Consider the following 23,027-nt stretch of genomic DNA (forward strand, 5'->3'; position numbering starts at 1 on the left):
GAATTAGGCAAAACTTAACCTCTGTCAGGCAGTGTGGAAAGCCACAGGACTTTCTGGTGGTGGTGGTGGGACCCACATCACCACGATGGGGAGAGCAGAGCTGTACATGTATGCTCTGCGGGCACACGGATCCCAAAGGTCAATGGGGTAAGGCCAGGGATTTATATCCACGCTCCATTCTCCCTCTGATTTGACCAACAGGATGAGTAACTAAGTAACTCACTCCCTTTGTACTTGGGAGGAGCAAATTAGGTGGCAAAGAGAGCCTGGGGAATAAATCTAATAGAGATATAGCATCATCATAAAGGAAGTTCCTTCAGACCTGCCTGGAGATGGGGAGCAGAAGTGGGTCAGGCATTCTGTTAACTGTAAAAGGGTAGAAGGAGTTCTGCCCTGACAAATATAAGAGGGATATATTTAGGCTTTTCTCCCCCATGTACACATTTCCATAAGAATATTCTGCTAGCTCAGGCTTAGGTCTCAAATCTTTGCTTAACCCTTTGCCTGGGCTCTGCTTTCTCAAGCACTGTCAGCCCTGTCATTATCCGGGATAGAGTATGGCAGATCCATCCCTTTCAGAACACTGTGGGATCACATAAGTAACGTATTCCTGAGTGTTTCTAGGGATCCAGGATTCACAAATATTCTTACTCTCTTTTGGAGAAATAGGATATATTATTTTTCTCTAGATTTTTGACACTTCTCTATTTTTCCATTGTTCCCTTCAAGATTGTTTAATGTATCACCTTCTTATTCCACACTCTAAGTGAATTTGATATGGAACTGAAAATGTGAATGCATTGAAAGCTGATCTCCCATAAAATTAATGGACTTTATCTTTAATCTGTGTAAACGGTATTTACCTCTAATTATTTCAAATCACAATGATATGCACACATGGCAAAATAGTCACTAGTAAAGCATAATGTATTTTTGATTAAAAAAAGCGAGGCACCCGTGTTCTGCCGTATGCCTCCTCATCTTATTGGCCACTCCCCACAGCCACTTATATTTTCAGCTACTTTCAGAACTCTGGATAATATGTTGGTGTCACCATTTCTGAACTTAATCACTTAACAGAGTTATTTAATTCTTCTCTCATTTGAAAGATGAGCATTTAGCTCATGCCTTCTTGGCCCATATTCTTCTTCTCTATATTCTTGTTTCTTGTATTATTTATTCTTTCCTGGTTTGCTTTTGTAGCTGTAAATAATATGCTGCTAAGTTTCTTGATCCTATTATTTTAATCAACAAATGACACTATTTTTTATAAGATTATTTTACACCACACATCCTTTTATATTTCCTACCCGCCTTTTTGACACTTACGGTTCCATGTACTTCTAATTCTTACTTTGTCAAGGATGTTACCATTTACATTCTATAACTCTCTAAGTTAAGTCTTGTTTGTGGGCTGTACATATTAAAAATCAGTAAATAGCTCCCATGAGTATTGGCTATGTGAAATAATGTAGGTCATTGTTTTCCATGTCTTTGGTTTTTGTCTTCTGCATTCTGAAAGATTTTGTAAAAAAAACTTTGTTATTTTTTATGGAAAACAATGTAGGTCATTGTTTTCCATGTCTTTGGTTTTTGTCTTCTGCATTCTGAAAGATTGTGTAAAAAAACTTTATTTTATTTCATATGCATATTTGTAACCTTTAAGTACTTACTTTTCTTGTTTTCTCGCTATTCCTTCTGAAAATGTTGGATTCTTATGTTTCATGAGTACCCTGAGTAGAGTTTTATTTAAACTCTTCTCTTTCTTGAATGATCTGTACTTCCTCAGAAATTTCAAAAAAAATAATTATTTGCCTAGTTATTTGTTATCCATGGCTTTCCTCCTATGTCTTATCAGCCTTAGTTGGTGTAAACACACGCATTTGCTCTTGGCCTTTCATGGCACACTCCTGAGTGTAATTCTTGGTTAGCTAGGTCTCAGGGCTCTCAGGGTCATCAGCTTGCTGGCTCCTAGGATGAGAGAGCATCAGAAGAATTGGATCCTATTGTACTGTCTTCCTCATGAGAAATTCCACATCTTCCCAGCTCCCAGGTTCTGTTTCTTAGAGACAAACCTTCTGAGGTTTTGCTTATGGTAAATCCTGTTGCTTGCACTCTGAATTGGGGGTGAGAAAGAAGACTCAAGTTTCAGATTAGAGATCTTCATTTAAGCTTCCTGTTTTGATTTTAACTCCCATCCTCAAATGTCTCTGTCTCTCCACCAGGCGGACTGCTGCTCCCTTACCTGAAGCCCCCTCATGGTCTGTGCAGGCCTGCGGCTTCCTAAAGTCCATTTGCATCTGGCCACACTATCCCCTCACCTTTCTCAGAAATTTGTGCAATGACCTTAACCCTGGCAATGCTGCCTTTGACTTTGTTCACTCTTTCATTCTTATTCCAAATTTAGTAGCAGTCTCTCATTTCAGTGAGATTCGTGCTCTTTCTGCCATCTTGAACCGAAAGTTCACCTTAGAAATGAGACCATTTTAAATGTGTTCTTTAATCCTTATTTTACCATGAATAAGTCTAAACACATCTATTCCTGATATGGATGATGGGAATTATTGATAGCTTATTTTACTGACAATTTCTGTGTCTGGAAGGTGGGAGGCAGGTGAAATCTTTGACTGCAAATTACTTTGCGGCGAAACTTCTGATATGAGAGTTTGTTTAAACCTCCTGCTTACCAGGTTTCCTGTATATCTCTTCCTCTAACCACCACTTATTGGTCCAGGGATGATTCAAACTATACGTAATAAAGACCTCCCTTTTCTTTCTTTTCTTTTCTTTTCTTTGTAGACATTACTGTTACCACTAATGAACTGCTGGCTCAGTGGCAGGGAAGCCGCTGATGTGAGTGTGAGCGGCACTGAGATCACATCTACACCCTGTGGAAGAAGCCTGTCTGAGAGCACACAGTTGATCAGTAGAGGGAAGAGCAGGTGAGATAACAGAGAAGAGAAGATCCCGGCGGTGTATCTATTTCTCGTTCCAGTCACTCTGTGAGGTTGAGCTCCACTCATACTCTCTATGTTCTTGAGCTTCCTAGCCAAGAACTCTACCCTGAGGTAGCAGCGTATCTCTATCAAATGCGACTGGGAGTTCGGACTTTACTTCACAGCCCTCAGCAACATATGCAAATTGACTCATGAATAATATACTCGCAAAGAATTCCAACTCTGCCCACTGTATCTACTTCCTCAAGACCCAGGTATGGAGGCAGTTTCAGAAAATAGCCAAGCGGTTCTAATACTGCGTGACATAGAAATACGGGAATAGTTGTTTTTCTCTTAGATTCACTTATCTCTTAAAAGGACAACGTTTTTGTTATTTAAAATAATTGAGTTGTGGTACAATCACCTAAAGTTTACTAGAGATGGGAATTGGAAAATAATTTTAAAAACTTTATTCTTAACTGTAGTTGATAGACTAGTATTTCTGGTGACCTTTCTGGACGCTCAGTGGGAAAGGTCATTGGTCAATTGTTCCAACTTTCCCTCAAAACTGAGCTACTCTGTCAGATCTTTTCTAAAATAATGAAATCAATTATCTGGGTTGGTGAGCGGGTGTTAGACTGGATTCTCTAAAAATAAATCATGTCAGGCTAATCTGAATTTTTTGATGAAGTTACTAAGTTAATTTATGAAAAGGCATAATTTGTCTTGATTTTAGCAATGCTTTTGATAAAGCGTCTCTCAAAAAACTTGTGAATAGGTCCCAACACACTGGCATTAGCATAGGGTTGCTAAAATAGATGACTAGCTGGCAAACTACAGGAGGTAACAATACATGGGCAGTGATTCTATGGGGCAAAGTTGACAAGCAGGTTTCCCAGGGGCTCCGAGTTCGGGAATGCTTTAAGCAAGATTTACATTGCTAATTCAGCAATAGGATCACAGTGCGCCAGCAATTCAATCTGCTGATGACTCTTAGATAGTAGTTTGAGATTCATAGGAAGATGGGCAACAGGGAGCGATAAACAAATAAGACCCCCAAACAAGATCAGAATCTGAATCTGGAATTTCAGGCTAAAGGAGCAGCACAGGAAATGAATAATGACATCCCCGAGGTAGAGGCAGGGGTCTGGGTGGTGTTGGATGTCGCTGTTGTTGAGCGGTCTGTGCTCTGCAGCTGAAAAGCTCGAGGCTGAGGATCATTTGAGATCTTTTATTGTGGACTTGAGTCTTCTCCACCCCAAGCAAAAATTTTGGGCTTCCAATCCCATCAAGTACTTGCTAGAAAACTCTTATCTCTTCTCGTTTCGCTCTCTAATAAAAGACCAGCACTCATTCTGGCCAGTGTGGCCTACCTGGTTGGCACATTGTCCTATAAACTGGAAGGTCATGGGTTTGATTCTCAGTCAGGGCACATGCCTAGGTTTCAGATTCGGTCCCCCTAAGGCATGTACGTACAAGAGGTGACTGGTCGGTGTTTCTCTCCTCTCTTTCCTTTTCCCTTTTTCTGAAAATCAATGAACATGGTGTTGGGTGAGAATAATAATAATAATAAAAAAAGACCAGCACTCCTCACTTTGCTTTGAGATACATAGAAATCTCTTTATTCTCAAGGGTGACACACAATACAAAGAATCCAATAATTCTGAGAAATTTGGCCTCCTCAAACAATACCCTAAGTACTCTTCCTAGAGGTTGATCTCCTTGGTGGCTTCCTGTATGTGCGTCCAGAAACTTCCCTTAGTAGGGCTGCTCCTGGCAGCAGCGGGAGCTTACTTGTTGGCAGTGACTCCCAGCGTACATTCTCAGGGATGGTTCTCCCATGACAAAGACCCAGTGCACTTTCTCAGTATCTCACCACCATCAGGTCTCATGCGTTCCATTGGGTCTGCAGGCGGGTGTTCACAACTCTTAATAGTTAGTCCTGGATACTATCTTTGGTTGTTAAAAACCTCAGTATCAATCTTTCTCTGGACCCATCTGTAAGGAGGACTCATAGTAGCAACTAAGCTTTACCTTCTATTTTCCATTTCGTGAGGAATTTAACAGCTTTTTGAAATACCTAAAATTGTACATGAGACTCTAGCACCTTGTTACAGAAAGTATGGTCTTCAGACTAGCAGCATTGGCAATGTCTGGGATCTTGCTAGAAATAGATAATCTTGGTCCTGTCCTTTTCCATTGAAAACAATACACACTCAGCATTATTTCCATGGGGTTTCTATGCACACTAAAGTCTTGGAAACATTATTTAGGGGGCAGGTTAAGAGAGAATATAGCTTTGGTGTCTCATGGTTAGAAATTGACAATGCCTGTTTATCTTCAATTATATCTTTTTCTTCTGTATCATACTGAAAGGATTTATGTAAAAGGGAGCAGTCAGGTGCTTCAGATGACTATATTCTCTGTTTCCTGAGACTTGAAAGCACCCCCCTCTCCCAAATGGTGCGTCGAACAGTGAAAGGAACATGGTTATGCAGCCTAGGACACACCCAGTAGAAGGAGAAACTGCTAGAATCAGAGCACAGCACCATGGAATTTGTACAGTTGCCATGGTGCAGACCTGGGATGACTGAGGTGATACAGACCTGCACGTTAGCGAAGGAGACGAGGTTGCTAGCCCATGCGGGAGCAGCGACCCCCTACCCCTAGTCCCCAGCCCCCCGTTGCTGCTGTGGTTGCCCACAGTGGCAGAACAGACCTGCCCTGTCTTTTGGGGCTGCATTGTTTCCTTGGAGCCACCATGTAGAGATCTGGGAGGTAAAATATGAAACATCAGTTACCTTTTAGTGAACTTTGTTCTGCATAAAGTGAATCATGCCTCTGTTTCGCAAATCTTCAGAAGCGATGCTATATTTGGTTCTGAATACTGCGTGTAATTAAGGCATTTCAAATTGGTGAATGATACTGAAAATGACTATACAACTTATTCAAAAATCAGGATAACTATTTTTGTGAGGAGGAATTCAAATGAATATGTTTATGTCTGATAAATAATTTTTTAATGGGCTGAGGAGATCTGATTGCACCTAACAATCTTAGAGGGATAGTAAATAAGTGACTGTGTATAAAGACCACGCTGAAAGCCTGAACTGAGGGAATATTGCCAATTTCAACTGTCTATGTGACTGGGTAAGCTGGGGTAAAGCATGGTGTCAACTCATAAATGTAAACACATAAATTGGAAAAAAACCTATCCTTTCTCCCTTTCTTTTTTTCAAGGCTATCATTTGCTTCTTTGTGTGGGTGTTGCCCAGGCTAACTTCAGTGTTAGGAAGTATCTGATAAAGTTCACAATAAGTGAACTGCCCAATCAAATGAATAGAAGTAAAGTTCATAATAGAATTTAGGTAGCTTTAAAGGTTTAGTTAAAGCAAATAATTACCAAGAAAGTTTACATTTTTATTGAGCTAATTTTTAAATAATCTCAGATCAAATATGTTTAATGAAGTTAGTGATTAAATATGAGATCTGGAAGTAGAGTCATCCATGGGAAGAAATACTATTTGCCTATGGGCTTTGCATCCATACCAGTTGGTGCGCACCTGGCTAGATAGACGACATAACATGAGTCTCCTAAACAGATTATGTTTCAAATTTGACTCCTGGGTCTAAGTATTGAAGAAAACGTCAGTTCAATTGAGCTTACTTCTAAATGACTGATCAGTCATAAAACAGCATCTAGACAAATTTTTTATGCTCTTTTGGGAAAATTTTCAAACTTTATTAAAGCCTTTAAAAATATAAGTTAGAAAGTATTGAAACTTTCAGGGAAAAAAACCTCTAAAACATAATGATACTTTTGACTCGTAATACTGTCTTTCTTTGTGTCTTTCTACTTCTCTTTCACTCATTTTTTGTACTATAAACATACATTTAGGGTACTTTGTGATATTAATATTATTTTAGTTCTTCAGCTTATAGTAATAGCTTAATGCCATTTCAATATTTGGGCAATTAGATTACAAATTTTGTGTCTTCATATGCCAATTTTTTATTAATGTGCAGGAAGCCACTTAAAATTTGATTAAAGAAAATTTGAAGCATGTAGAAAGTTTCCTTATTGAATTGTTAGCCTCAGAGCACCCTACCAGGGAGACCGTCTGCAAGGTCACAGAATAGGAAGTTTGTAGACAGTATAAAAGTACTTGAAGAACATAGTTTATGAAATCTTAAATTTTCTTCAACTCTTGTACTATGTTAGTACTTTGTAGCAAAGAATGAAAATTATATAAAAAGTCGAAGGTAAAAAATATAAGCAAGAAGAAAGAAATCAGACAAGTTAACAGACTTAGAATAGGGTCCATGCCAGTGGGAGGCTGAATTTTGGAGTACGCAGTGTTCTCATGTCTTCTGTCTTTCTGTCCCAGCAACGTTCTCACATATGGTGTGGTCACATGACTAGAGTGGAGGTTTGAGCAAGAAGGCTCACGAATGAAAAGCGTTCTGGGCCAATGATCTAAGCTTTCCCTCAGGGAAAATCAGAGGCCTCAAAGCCTGGCAGAGCCTAGCTTGGCAACTAGACTGTAGAGCACCCAGGGGACTAGGATGTGACTGTACTTGGAATGATGATGTGCACCTCTTCTGGAGGAATTGTCCTACATGTATTTGTCTTCTCATTCCTTTCTACTTGTATGTAATACTCTTGTTTGTTCCATTATATTTTCTACTTTCTATCTTTACTTTTAACATGTTTTATAAGTTATAAACTTACCATCTCCATGAGCATATCTGATGAATTCTGTTTGTGGCTCATCAGCTAGTTTACTCATTCCCTATACTTGACAGGACTGATGAGCTTCACTTACAAACTACTAGCTTACATACTATCTATACGTACTGTTTCTCATGAATTTCATCTATCTTGCTCCTTTCAATTCCACAGCAGAATTAAATTTCCTTTAAAAATCCTGCACAGGGAAAATACAATTTGCATATGAGATTTCATCACCAATACAATTTGATTTTTCTAATATTTGAAGGATGTTTGCTAGAGAAAATGCTATTCAAGTTTTACTACAATATAAATCAAGCTGATAAGTAGTGACATAATATTAACATTAACACAATGCTGATATTAATAGTATCAGTATTCACATAATATTAATATAAACATGGATAAAATCCTCAAAAGAGTTAGGGTGAAGAATGACACAGCTGATACTGGGAGTCTAGCTGATACTAGACATATGCCGGAAAGTAAAGAAACCATTGATATCAACCCACCTCGTGTTTTTTTCCCTCTTTTTAAAATTCTTCTGTGATTTCAGGCTTTGTTTGCTGGAAGAGTACTAAGATAGCAAAGTTGAAGGAATATCAAGAGACAACTTTTTCTTTTTATAATTTTATTTTTCAATTACTGTTAACATTTAATATTACTTTATATGAACTTAAGGTATATAGCATAGTGGTTAGACAATCACTTACTCTACAAAGGGATACCACTGATGTTTCAAGTAGCCACCTGATACCATACATAGTACTACAACATTATTGACTGTATTTCCTGTGCTGTACTTTATTTACGTCCCCTTGACTATTCTGTAACTACCAATTCACATTCTTTTTAAAAAAATATATTTTATTGATTATACCATTACAGTTGTTCTATTCCCCCCTTCATTCCCCTCCACCCTGCACACCCCTCTCTCCTTCCCCCCTTGAGTTTATGACCATGTGTCTCAAATTCTTTAGATTCTATATTTCCCCTACTATTCCTGCCCTCCCCACTATCTGTTTTTACCTACCATCTATGCTACTTATTTTCTGTATCTTCTCCCCCTTCTCCTTCTCCCACTCCCCTGTTGCTAACCCTCCATATGTTCTTCATTTCTATGGTTCCACTCCTGATCTAGCTGTCCTCTTGGTTTGCTTTTGTTTTAGGTGTGGTTGTTAGTAACCGTGAGTTTGCTGTCTTTTCACTGTTCATATTTTTTATCTTCTTTTTCTTAGATAAGTCCCTTTAACATTTCATATAATAAGGGCTTGATGATGATGAACTCCTTGAATTTGATCTTATCTGAGAAGCACTTTATCTGTCCTTCCATTCTAAATGAAAGCTTTGCTGGATAAAGCAATCTTGGATGTAGGTCTTTGGATTTCATGGCTTGGAATACTTCCTTCCAGCTCCTTCTTGCCTGTAAGATCTCTTTTGAGAAATCCACTGACAGTCTCATGGGAACTCTGAAGTTGGACCCAAGAAGGAACACATCAAGGCACATCATAATTACATTAGCCAAGATTAAAATGAAGGAGAGAATCCTAGAAGCACCAATTCGCATTCTTAATCCGTCCCTTCACTTCCCCCCACCCACTCTCCCCTCTGGCAGCCCCCAGTCTGTTCTCTGCATCTATGAGTCTGTAACAACCTTCTTTTTAAAACATCAGTTTGGATAAACATTTTGGTGTTAAACGGGTTCTTCAAGCTCCCTGCTAAAATGTCTCTCTGACCCTGGCTACCTCCTAACTGGTTCCCTGTCTCTAGTACTCTAGTATGCTGCTCACAGGAGGCATTTGATATGCAGAAACTGATCTACAAATTTGGACCTCACGAAGTCAAAACTTTGTTTTACTGCTCATCGTGGGTGTGAGACAGGAATTTGGAGTCAGATTTTATCATCTCAAATCTCAGCTTGAGAATTTGAATCTGTTTAACTGTTTCCTGACTCAGTTTCCTCATCTCTGTAATGTGTCCCCAAATAAGAGCATAGGTTACATAAGAGCAGCATGGTCCTACCGCAAAAGATAATTACAAAAATTTAATTAAATAATGTCATACATCGTCACGTAAATGTATTAAATTTTAGAGAGTTCAGCAACCACTTTTGCTTAAACTCAAGGACTTTAGGACTCTATGTTCTCTTGCTCACTGTTTCTAATTTTGCATGTGTTGTAGCTAGAAATGAGAAAGCAGGGTTTTTTCCTTTAATCATTGAGAAAAATCATTGAATATGTACATTTTTAGGACACCAGTCCCTAATAACTTTATTTTTTAATATTTATTTGGTTAAGTGACAAAAGAGAGGGGTTTTGGGTCTATATTTTCTAGATTAAAGACCTTTTTTAGATAATTTTGAACTATATTATGGTACTTCATTTTAATTTTACATAGTTGGTAGTAAAGTGTCTGCGACCATTCATTTAAATAATATTCTAGTTTTCTCTAATCAGTGTAATTATATACTGCTTAAAGATTTATATTATGCTTTTCTAAGTATAATTTTTATGCTGGCATTAAAATTTTATTGGTATACTATGTCACCATATTTTTCAATTTGTTCTTATTCTATCATGCTCCTTAAAGGGATATTTTTAAGCTACACTAATTTGCATACACAATAAATATGACTAAAAAGAAGTTAATTGGCTTACTGTTCATAATAAAACTTAATCATCTTTTAAATAAACAGCTTGAACCTAGTGTTGCTGTTAGTTTATCTGGTAAAGGGAGGTAAATAGGTATATTGTTATTAAATCTATTACATTTGGCTTCTGGCAAAGAATCAGCATGTTTTACTTATTTGTAGCTTTCTTACCTATATATTTTTAGACTTTTAGTCAGAAGACCGAGAATGATGCATATTGAAAGAATTTAACAATATTTTAAATGATGATTTAGAATGGATCTTCCATGTAAGGACAGTTTTACAAATAATGATAGAGCTGAAATTAAAAATTGACTAACTCCTCTGGACAGTATCCAAAAATATTGAGTGACCTGATTATTTTCTCATTGAGTTGACTAGAGGTTTGTCATTTTTTAGGGTGACATTCTGTGTTCTTCCGGCATAGAAAATTCAGTTCATTTTTAGAAACTGACTTCATCTCCAGAAATGGCACCACATTTGGGGAGGAGGGAACAATACACATAAATTTTGAAAGAAAAAATAGTTTGCATTTCAAATGTACCAATTTTTCACTGTTTCCAAGACTCCCAAATGTTTGATGACTATAATAAAAGGGCACTTAGCTTTGTTCTCTGTGATTTTATTATTTGATCATGGATTCATTTATTGAGTATGAATATGCTAAGTTCTGCTCTGGAATCTTGGTATTAGTATACAGCAGATAACAACCCCGACAAGTCTGTGGCTCATATGGAACATATTTTTTTATTCAAGAAGTCAGGACATTGAACAAACACATATAAATATACAGACATAGGACATGAATGCAGATTCTGGTACCAGAAAATGGGCTGCTGCTGCTATAAAAATAGCTAAAAATGTGGAAATGGCTTTGGGATTGGATAATGGGTAGAAGCTGAAAGAGTTAAGGTGCTTGATAGAAAAAAATTCTAGATTGCCTTCAAGGGATTGTTCACAGAAATATGGACATTGTATATACAGCCTTGGCGAGGGCTCACAAAGAAGGGAGGAGAGCAGTGGAGAAAGCTCTCTATCATCGTAGAGAATACATATATCATCACGACTGGGTTAGGAGTATGAACGTTAAAGGTGCTTCTGCTGAGGTCCCAGATGGATACAAGGAACATGCTATTGGACACGGGAGAGAAGGTGATCTTTGTAATAAAGTCACAAAGAACTTGACTGAGTTACCAATATGTTGTGTTGTGAGGCAAGTAGAACTTGCAGGCAGTGAACCTGGATATTTAACTGAGGAGATTTCTAAGCAATGTATAGAAGGTGAAACCTGATTTCTCCTTGCTGCGTACAGTAAATAGGATACAAAAGAGATGAATTCCAGAAGGAATTGCTTAGCAAAGGGAATCAGTACTTAATGATTTGGAAAATTCTCAGTCTATGCAGAGAAATTATTCTGGAAACTGGTCCAAGGCTTTGGCTGGACAAGTATTTGCTAAAGAGGTTAGAAGTGTGACTTTTAGATCTAATCAACCAGTACTCAGGAATAGAGATGTGGGATTCTGGAAGGATCTCTAGAGAATCCTTTTGTCTAATGGTGTGGATCTTCTCAGAATTGGTGGAAGACTGACAAAAATTGTAAGAATTTTGTACCAGTAGGAAAAATGCCAGCCTAGATTGCAAGGAACAGAGATGGGGTAAGATGAAGGAAGAATGACTACTCTGAGGGCAGAGGTGAATACAGAGACCTGGGCCCGAAGAACTCCTGGGGCAGGTGGTGTGGAGACGCTCCCTGGTGGGCTTAGAGGATGGGCCTGCTGCCTGTTGGGACAGAGTGCGGGGCTGCTGTTGGGAGGGAGAGAGTATGCAAACACACAGAATTACTATGAACCCTTCACATCTAATGGAATGTTCCCTGCTGGGTATTTTGCTTGCTTGGGACATATGACTCATTTTTTCCTTCCATAAGAAGGTCTATCCTATGCTCATCCTGCCATTATAATTTGTAAGTAGGTAACTGTTTTCTAGGTTTTGCAAGTCCACAGATGGGTAAGAATTTCATCCCAGGCTGGATCACACCAAGAGTCTTACCAAAGCTGCTTCAGGTGACTTAAAGGTGATATTTAAGACTTTTTGAGTTGGTCATGTTTACATGAAGTTTTGGACTTGGAGTTGATGCTAGAATGGGTTAAGACTTCGAGGCATGTTGGGAATGTATTTTGCATGTGGGAAGGGAATGAATTTTGGGGGGCTGAGGGCAGACTGCTATCAGTTGAATTGTGTCCTAAAAATGATATATTGAAGTTCTAACCTACAGTATCACAGAATGAGACCTTATTGGAAATGGGATGATTGCAGATTACTTAAGATAAGGGAGTACTGGAGTAGGGTGGATTCCTGATACAAATGACTGATGTCCTTATGAGAAAAGGGAGATTTGGATACAGACATTCATGGAGGAAAAACGGTATGAAGACACATAGGAAGAAAATGGTTATGGTAGTACAGAGGCAGCGATTGAAGTGATGTATCTACCAGCCAGTGAATGACATGATAGCTGAGAACTGTGAGCAGCAAGGAAAAGTGAAGGAATGTTTCTCCCCAGAACCTTCAGAGAGATTGTGGCCCTACCTATATCTTAATTTTTGAACTTCTAGCTCATACGAGGATACATTTCTAATTTTTTATCCACCAAGTTTTGGTACTTAGTGATAGCAGCCATGGGAACTAATACACATACTTTAGTTTTCAACACACAAATAGGTTGAAAGGAAAAGAATTATGGAGAGATATATTGTGCAAACAAACAAAAAATTAACTGGAGTGGTTATATGAAGAACAGACAAAAAAGACTTTAGTACAGAAATTGTTATTGGAGACAATTTGGTAATTGACAATTTGGTAAATTAAGGATATTTGATATTACTAAAGGAATCAATCCACCAAGAAGATATAAAAACCATAAAAACATATGCACTTATTGTCCTTTGTGAATGCAGACAAAGATCCTCAGCAAAATACTAGTGTACAGAGTCCAGTAATACATGAAAACTACTGGATACCATGTGAAGCTACATACTAGGAATGTTCACAATAGTGAGGATTTTGTAGATAAGCTTCTAGACTAAACTGAATATCTGCTACAGGTGTATGTATAAGATCTCTGGTGTATCTATTTAATAACACTCCTTAGCAATAAAAATAATGGTTATTGATATGCTTCAATGTGGATAAACATTTAAATAATTACATCGAGTGAAAGAAGACATAAAAAGGAAAACATTTATGATTCCACTTGTATAAAGTTCTAGACAATATAAATATTCTACAGTGATGGAAAATAAACCAGTGATTGCTTGAGGCAGGCCGTGGTGGCGGATGAGAGGGAGGAATTAGGAAGTAGTGAGGAGAACTTCTTCAGGTGATGGATATATTTATCATCTTGATTGTGATTATGCTTTTATGGATGTGCCCATATGCCAAAAAGTATCAGACTGTACCCTTTAAATATATGTGTTTTTTGTATGCAAATTAAACTCATTGGGGTTTTTTTAGAAGAAAGTACAGTGAAAGAATAAAGTATGAGGTCTTACTTCTCGGGTAGAAATGTCACGTGCTTGTCTTGAACTGAGTATTCTTACTTGAAGTCTTTTTTTGGTATAACACCTTATTTTGAGGGCCTCTCAGATGTATTTTCAATGACTACAACTGCAAATCCAGTGTTTTATCCTCATATTAGGGAAGTACCCAAGGCCAAGTAAGTAGTCCTAGCCAGCCTTTCATCCACCTATAACTTTTCATTGACTTTATTTTTATTATTATTTAAAAGATAATTGTAATTGTTTTTATTTAGTGAATTTTAGAGAGATAGAGAAAAAAGGAGGGGGGAGGGGGAGGAGGAGAGAGAGAGAGATTCATTGTTCCAGTTATTTATGCATTCATTGGTTGATTCTTGTCTGTGCCCTGACTGGGGATCAAACTCACCACCTTGGCGTATCATGATGATGGTCTAACCAACTGAGCTACCGGCCAGGGCATTATTGACTTTAATTGGATACAAATTGGCCAGTATTAATCACTAGCCATCTGTAATTAAAAACAGAAGCTGTAGACCATAGTATAAATGTTGAAAGAAATAAAGGAAATGGATCAGGAAATACTTTCCTGTAGGAGCTCATGGCTTATTCCTGAATGTCATTAAATCATAGCAGGTGAAATGTCCTACTTGTACCAATGGCAAGGGAGAGGGGGTTAAAAATAAACTAGAGGTAATGTATGAGGAGGGTATCCTCTAAAAGAGGGGGAAAGTGTTCCTATGGCTGAAGTACTTCGTGCAATTTAATAAATTAGGAACCTGAAAAATGGAATTTACTTAGGTCAGATTGCATTGGTGTAATGAAATGAAGGCCAAAAGAGCAGTTGTGGCCTTCTTAGAAAAAGCCTTGTTTCTCTGATAAAATGAAAACATGATGGATTGAAATTAAAAGGATGTTTTCTGGAGATAAACCCTCAAATATCACAGCTTTGAGGATGTAATAAAAATAGTTGGTAGTTACAATAAAGTTTGGTGCTCTAGAACAGCGATTTTCAACCAGTGTGCTGCAAGAATTTTTAAAACATGCAATACCTGACTAATTAGTCAGGGGCACTGACCTCTTTTCCCTTAGATGTCAAATTAAAAAAAATGGCAACAGTCAATACATTAACAGCTCTCCAGTGTGAATAAATAAATATTATACCTATTTTGACAAAAATATAACACACTTATATTATTTGTTGTGCTACAGAATCCTAGTAATTATGCCATGAGATGGAAAAGGTTGAGAACTGCTGGTCTAAGAACATAATCAAGCATAAGTATCTGGCCCATTGAGTTCACATGTTTACTTTGGAGTTTGCTCTGTTATTACCAAGTGGTTGATTTGGACCTGTGTTTTACAAAGCCTTTTTTTGTAAATAGTCTTAAGAGAAAAAAAGAAAATAATGTTGTTTTTCTTTTGCTAATTCAAATAAATAGCAGTTACAGTATTACTGTGATTAATTTACAATACATTTATCTATAGGTTATCAGGCAATCACTTTTTTAAAAACTAAGGTTACAATCTCTCACTATTCAAAACTTATTTGACACCTTTTAAAATTTTATTTGTATATAGGCTGCATTTAGTGTTTCTATATGCAATATTTTGTATACAGATTAATATTTTTCAAGGTTTAAATATGGAACTGGAAAGCATTATGCTGAGTGAAATAAGCCAGGCAGTGAAAGACAAATACCATATGATCTCACCTTTAGCAGGAACCTAAACAACAAAACAAACAAGCAAGCAAAATGTAACCAAAGACATTGAAATAGAGAACAGGCGGACAGGGACCAGAGGGGAGAGGGGAGGGAATTTCAGGGGAAAAGGGGCAGAAGGGTTTACAAGAACAAGTATAAAGGACACATGGACAAAAACTAAGGGGGGTGGAAATGGGAGGGAGATGGGGAGTACTGGGGGAGTGAGCTGGGATGGGAGTAAAAGACAGAAAACTGTACTTGAACAACAATTAAAATAAAAATAATATAAATAAATAAATAAATATGAGCTATTTCATATGAGTGACTGCTTAGTAAGAAATTTTACAGCCAAGTTCCTTCAGCAGTATATTTCTTCTTCCTCATTGTTCAGCTGCTACTTAGCAGCAATATCTGGTTCCTGCTATCAGCCTTGGTCCAAATTTTGTCTTGAGTGGTAGCTGATGGAGAAGAGGACATTTAAAATGAAAGGCGATGCTTATCTCTGTCGTGCATGTATTCCCACAGTTGCATCTCTCTTCTCCTACTCTCTTCTGTCTAACTCTTTAGATCGGTGGAGGAGCCAGACATCTCTAGTCTCTGTGAAGTGTTATCCAGGGTCATTAGGGAAGCAGGGCCTCTGCTCCTGAGATAGCAGAACCTGCCCCGGTTCTGTTTTCTGGGGCAAATTCCTTCTCCATTGCCCTCCACAGCCTCTGAAAATACTGTCTGGAAGCTTCTTTATTCTGGCTTACTCTTTATGGAAACGTCTAGAATGGACATTTGTAGGCTTTTTCAGTTCACTTTCTCCCACAGAATATTTAGGGTCCAGGAAATTGTTTTCAAGTTTGACAGGGTTTGGAAAACTATACTTAGGAAATTGCCTCAAAAAATTTAGCAAATCTTTGGTCTATTTCTTTCTTGGTATCTGAATAATCATGGCCAAAGTTCCTCAGAAGGTACTTTTTAATCCTGAAGACTATTCTCTTACCTATTCGTTGATTCTCTGGTTATCTGTCTTTCCTCTACTCTTACCTATTGGTTGTGAAACACCTGCAACAAAGGGCTTCCACGGGAGAGCCACACACTTAAAGAAAGTACAAATAGCGATCTCATAGGCCCCAATTACACTGAGATTTTCTAGCTGTCTTTGTTTTTAGTCTCAAACTACTTATTTTGTAGGTGGAATAATATGCGAGCACTTGAGTGAGAAAGTAAGACTGACTCCTGAATAGAGCTTATTTATCTAGCTCTGAAGAGAATTTTATGGGTACTTTAGTAAGTTTCCCCAGACTCTCCAAGAATTTTTTGCAACTCTGTGAGTTATTTTAATGTGTTAACATGTAATAAAATTACCTGTTGGATATTTATTAATGTTAAAAATATTTCCAACTCAATATCTGGTTAATCATCTAAGAAAATTTTTTGGCTACTTCTGAGTGTTATAATCATCCTAGAAGAATAAGTTTGGCTGCTCAAATTTTATATTCTGGGAAGTTTGGATAATTGGTATGGATAATCAGAATGCTTTCAGAAAATTCCAGCATATATAGTAAGTTTTTTTAGTAACATTTTATGCAAATAATATGAATATATTTAAAGTGAGAAATTGTTATCAAGATATTTTATGTACACTGTATAAAATAGCTTCCTTTGTATCTTGGTGAATTGTCTTGGCATTTCGACATCAAATATTACTTTACTGAAGTAGGTGGACATCAACATGATATGGCTGTCCAAGAAACTATATGTTTAAACTTGCTAGAAATTACTTAACGAGATAAAATCACTAGTTTTTCCCCAAATAAATATTACTAATAAACATACCAGTGAACATTCATGATAGTGTCTCTTAGGGATGGTACGGATGCTAATGAAGTGAAACGGGGCTGGTATCTAAATTCCCTTGTGACACGTGTGTGATGACACTGGTGCTGAGTTTCATCCTAATGAAGCATTGACCCTCAGAATGCATCTAGTTCTAACAGTTGAATAGCTCTATAGGCAAGGAAGCACAATACAAGAGAACTGATAGTCACTTACTTCCTTTCGAATAACTCTTGAAAATGCCTGAGCAGCAGGAAGTCTCATTTAATTTGTTTTCACTTCTATCATATAAAATTGGTACCTCCTCACACTTGTACAGTAACGTATCAGTGCTGCACATTCTAGGCCAGAAGGGGACTTCCTGAATGTGATTCAGTGGTTGTACTTACTAATGTGAGAGTGGTTAGAGCAGCTGGCTACAAAAGTGTGCCTGACCTATAACAGCAGCAGTAGAAGTTCTTGGCTCATTACTGAATAAATTGTTTCTCTTCTACAAGAAACCATGAATAAGACAGGTCAACTAGAACCTAATTAATTTTTCTCTCACTATTTCTCAAGCATGCAATCAAACAATCTCCATCTTACTGATAAGGGCTTTTTTTAACCCAAAATTGATTATAGTCTCGATTATAATTATTAGAGAGATGAATGACAATACCACTTCTTTTTCCATGTGTCTGAATGGCCTCCAGGATCCAAGATTAATTTCTCTCTTTGTCATAATGCAGATTCTTCTTAGAAAGTGATAGTAATGGCAGAGCATTAAAATAAAGTGTGTCAATTCCCTTAGTTGCTAATGAGAAGAAGTGATGTGATTTGATTTTCCTGTATTGGAATGAGAATTTCTTCTGCTATAACTGGATGCTCCTTGAACTATTTAACCCCATAGCTCATCAGACTGGTGAAGTTATCAGAACTGCCTCCCAGCTGGTGAAGACAGTGTATCAGGCTTAACCATATTTACATTGCAAGAAAGATCAGGAATAGATGACTATTATTAATGGCTTTTAAGCTTTTTTACAGTTCTCTTATATTTTTGGTACTATGTTATATCATATCATAGTTACTAGAAATAAAAATGTATAGAAAAATAGAGCAGGATAGAAACTTAGGGAAAGTAATGTAAAGTAAGGATTTAAATTAAATTATTGTATAGTGAGCCTGGGCTGAGAGTCTTGGACTTCAGGAAAATTCCATACGCAAGAAAGGGAATGGAAAGATCAATTCATAAAGTCCTTGAATGAAAAACTAATATGAGTTAGGAAGCTGCTCTATGTCCTAGAATTGATCACAGGAAATGTGCACTTATAGAAGACCCCAAGTGGTTCTCAAATAATAATAATTTGGTCTGGAGGTCCTTCTTCTTTTTGACCTCTCCTATATCTTCTATAGGAATGATGGAAATAGGGCTACTGATTTTATAGAGAGTCAATACTGTAAATGCATATTTCCTATTTCCCTATTTGGAACTGTGGAATAGCAGATTTGTAATGTTCTCTGAGCAAACCAGGCAGTCAACAAACAAACAAAAACAAAAGTGCTCCTTAATACAACCATAAATTTATTTTCTACTCTGCCAAAAATTCAGAATGTATGTCAGAGCTGGCACAGTTAGATCTAACTCTCTAGTGCCTTTTTCCATCACTTTGCACCACTTCTTACAAAATTTTCTCTCAGCATAAAAGAAAAGAAAGTATCTCAGTTTTCTCTATGTCTCCTCACTGATGCTCTCTACATAGACACGAATATTGGAATAAATGCAGCTCTTTATCAAGTTCAAGTATTTACCATTATATCATATTTAGCATATGTGTTTGAGCTGTTTGAAAGTAGAGATAATTTTCCCCCACTTCATAGCTCCACTTTCTTCCTCTTTTTTCAACTATAATTGATTTGGCTTGAGTTGTGTTTTAAATACAAAGTTTAATTATCATTATGAAACAATGCTAAATTATCAAACTCTGTACCACATCATGACGAAATAATCTTTAAGGGAGGAAAAAAGTAAATTTTAGCTTTAAGAAAATTTCAATAATGGCAGTAATATAATAGCACCTGGAGTAATATAATAGCACCTATATTTTTTATATAAAATTTCTGGTCTTTAATACAAATATTTTAGGTGTATCAAGAAATTTCATAGGGGAAAAGGGGATGGACTCATATGAACAAGTATAAAGGACACATGGACAATAACTAAGGTGGGGGGCGGAAATGGGAGGGAGGTGGGGAGCACTGGGGCGGAGCAGGGCTGGGAATATAAGACAGAAAAACTGTACTTGAACAAGATTTAAATAAAAATAAAAATTAAAAAAAAGAAATTGAACCATGTAACAAAAATTAAAACTAAAAGCAACAGAAATATTTTGTATGTGAATCAGATATTGTAATGAGCTGACAAGTACTTTAAAATACATATAATAAATGTATTCAAGAGATAAAGGGAAAGTATAGAAAACAGATGAGATGGTAGATAATTTCAGAAAACTGGAGTCTGTAAAAAATAGTAAGTAGACAATTTTTTGATCCTCACCCAATGACATGCCAATCAATTTTAGAGAGGGGGAAAGAGAGGGCAAGAGAGACGGAGAGAAACATCTATGTGAGAAAGAAGCATCCATCCATTGCCTCTTCTGCATGCCCCAACTGGAGGAACTGAACCTGAAACCTAGTGAGTGCCCTGATGGGGAATTGAACTGGTGACCTTTTGGTCTATAGCATGGTTCTCCAACCAGCTGAGTCACAGAGGCTGGGCAGTAGAAATTTTAACAATGAAAAAAAAAGATATCTGAAACAGCTGCTTAAAAGAATTTTACACACAACAGATAAAATTAGTGAATTGGAAGACAGTTCAAATAGAAAAAATTCAAACTGAATTTCTGAGAGAAAACCAATTTGAAAACAGAGAAAACACTAAGGTGAAGTGTGGGACATGAAACTGTACAACATCTGTAATTGGAGTTAGCAAAGAGAGAGAGTTATGTGAAAGAAGCAATAAGTTGGAGGAATATGGCTGAGAATATTTCACAACATATGGTAAAAGATAACAACCTATAGATTCAAGAAGCTATGTAAACCCTATTCAAGACAAGTCAAGACAGAGTAACACCAAAACACATTGTGGTAAAAGTATTGGGAAGAGAAGAAAAAGGGAAACTTAAAAGCAGCAAAGACTGTGGTTGGTAGATTGTGGGACACATTATCCTCCAAGGAGCAACAGTAAACAAGGCTGACAAGGGATGTTTCAGTAAAACCGATAGAACCAGGTAGGAAGGGGGTTATTTAGAGTGCCAGGAACCATGGAGTTAACAAGCTTGAATTCTACACCTGGACTCTAGGCTCCAGGTCCTAGAACAACTATCCTTCAAAATTAGGAGGTGAAATAGAAACATTTTTAGAAAAACAGAAAATTAGAGAAGTTTTTTTACCAAGTGACTAGATTAAAATAAATGTTAAAATGTTTAAGGAAAATGATTATATATTGAAAAACTAGGAAATCCAGAAAGAATATAGAATAGTAGGAATGATAAGTATGCTGGAAAATATTAATGAACAGTGATCAAAATAGCAACAGTAATATCTTGTGGGATATAAAATGTAAGGCAGTGCAACACAAAAGGTAGGATTTGGGACAATGGAGTGCATCTTTTAAAACTTAGGAAATATAAAATGTTAGAGATAATTTGCTTTCTTCTGTAAAAGGCAAAGATGCATGTTGTTATCTCTTGGGTAAAGTAATTAATACTATACAAATGAGTAATGATTCAATGAAGCTAACATGGAATAACTAAAAATATGTGATAAGTTCAAATGAAGTTTGGAAAAAGGACATAAAACAGGTGTACATATGTAGATATATGTTCTGATTGGTATGTACACATACATACACATATAATTAGATTTATTATAAGAGACTGGCACATGCAATTATGGAATCTAAGATGGCCCAAGATCTGCCATCTGCAACCTGGAGACCCAGAAAGCTGGTGATGTAAATTTCACTCCAAGTCTGAAGTCCTGAGAACAAGGAGTACCAGTGGTGCAAGTTCTAGTTCAAGGACAGAATACTGATAACTCAGTTCAACCAGTCAGGCAGAGGGAGTATCCAATCTTCCTCCTCCTTTTTGTCCTTCATGCTCTGAATGAATTAGTTGATGCCTATGCACATTGTGGATGGAAATCTATTTTATTCCATTTACTACTTCAGATGCTAATCTCTTCTGGAAACACCCTTGCAAATGGACTTAGGAACGTTTAACCAAGTATCTGCATATCCTGTGGCCCAGGCATGTTGACACATAAAATTAACTATCAGAGTGTATCAAATTGAAAACACATATCAATATGACATATATTATCACATGTATATCAGTAATTACGTAAAATACAAATGTTCTAAAATTCTCTAGTAAGAGTCTGAGATTGCTAGGCTGTATACAAAATCCAAACCCTATTGTATGTTGATTAAAGGCAACGTGACTAAAATATTAATGGGACGGTTAATATAGGCCTCTTTGAGAACAGACAGGTCAGATTGAGCAAGCAGGCAGGAAGAACAATGTTTGGGTGGAAGGAGCAACTAGAGCAGTAAATTCCTTAAGAAAGGAATTTGTCTGGCGTGGCTGGTGTGGCCGGAGTAGAGTGAGGGAGTGGGAAACTATCAGTAACTGCAGAGGTAGTGGAGAGGTAAGAGGAGAAAGATCGCAGAGACCTATGTTGGCTGTTACGTAGGGTTTTGGTTTTCACCCTAAATAAACTGGAGAATGATTTTGGTATTTTGAGTCGGGAAGGGACATGATACAACTCCAATTTTGAAAGGATCATTCTGGAGGCCGTATTGATATGTGAAAAAAAGGAGACCCATTAGGAAACTATTGCCACAACCTAGCGGGAGTTAGCAGTGGCTGGGACCAGGAGGGTAGTGATGGAAGTGTGGAGAAGGGACTAGATTTTGGATAGAGTTTAATCTCTAATAAACTGGCAGCAGAAGCAGAGGGGTATAGCTCCCTATCATGGGGTAGAAAGTGTAAATAACTAATCTTGTTTAGGAGACCTTAAAGCAGAGACAAGATAAAACATTTTAGAGGTGAAATTTAGCCTTGTAGATGACAGAGTGATTGTATTACTGGACACAAAAAGATCAGATATGTGAGGCAAACTATTGGAGAGTCAAGATAACTAGTAAGATAAAAGGCAAAAATGTGAACAAGTGAGTAATGGCTATACTTTGATTTCCTTTTTTGAACATCTTTACCTTTGAAGTTAGATATTTATATGAGGGTTGCTGATGCTCAGAGCAAACAATTTCAAGAGTGAACACATTATGGATGAAAGTCCTTAAGAAAAAAAGGGGGGGAAAGAATATGTTATCTTTTTTTCCAAACTCATAGATCTGTAAGTAAATTAGTTTCCTTCTTCTCTGCATATATCTTAGCAGCACATTGAGTGATCGTTCAAGCAGTTTCTGTTAAAAATTATTGTATAGTAAGTAATGATCAACAAATATTTACAAACACATAAAAGCACATAAGTTACTCTTCCTTTCCTAGGTGCATGTGTAACAGAAGATAATTTCTTATATAATCCATAACAGGTTTTATATTTCTTCAGAAGGCAATAATCTGTATATATTTTTACCTTGTAAAA

The sequence above is a fragment of the Sturnira hondurensis genome, unplaced genomic scaffold, assembly GCF_014824575.4.
Source record: "Sturnira hondurensis isolate 20B ecotype Veracruz unplaced genomic scaffold, ASM1482457v3 Scaffold0003693, whole genome shotgun sequence".
Lineage (NCBI taxonomy): Eukaryota > Metazoa > Chordata > Mammalia > Chiroptera > Phyllostomidae > Sturnira > Sturnira hondurensis.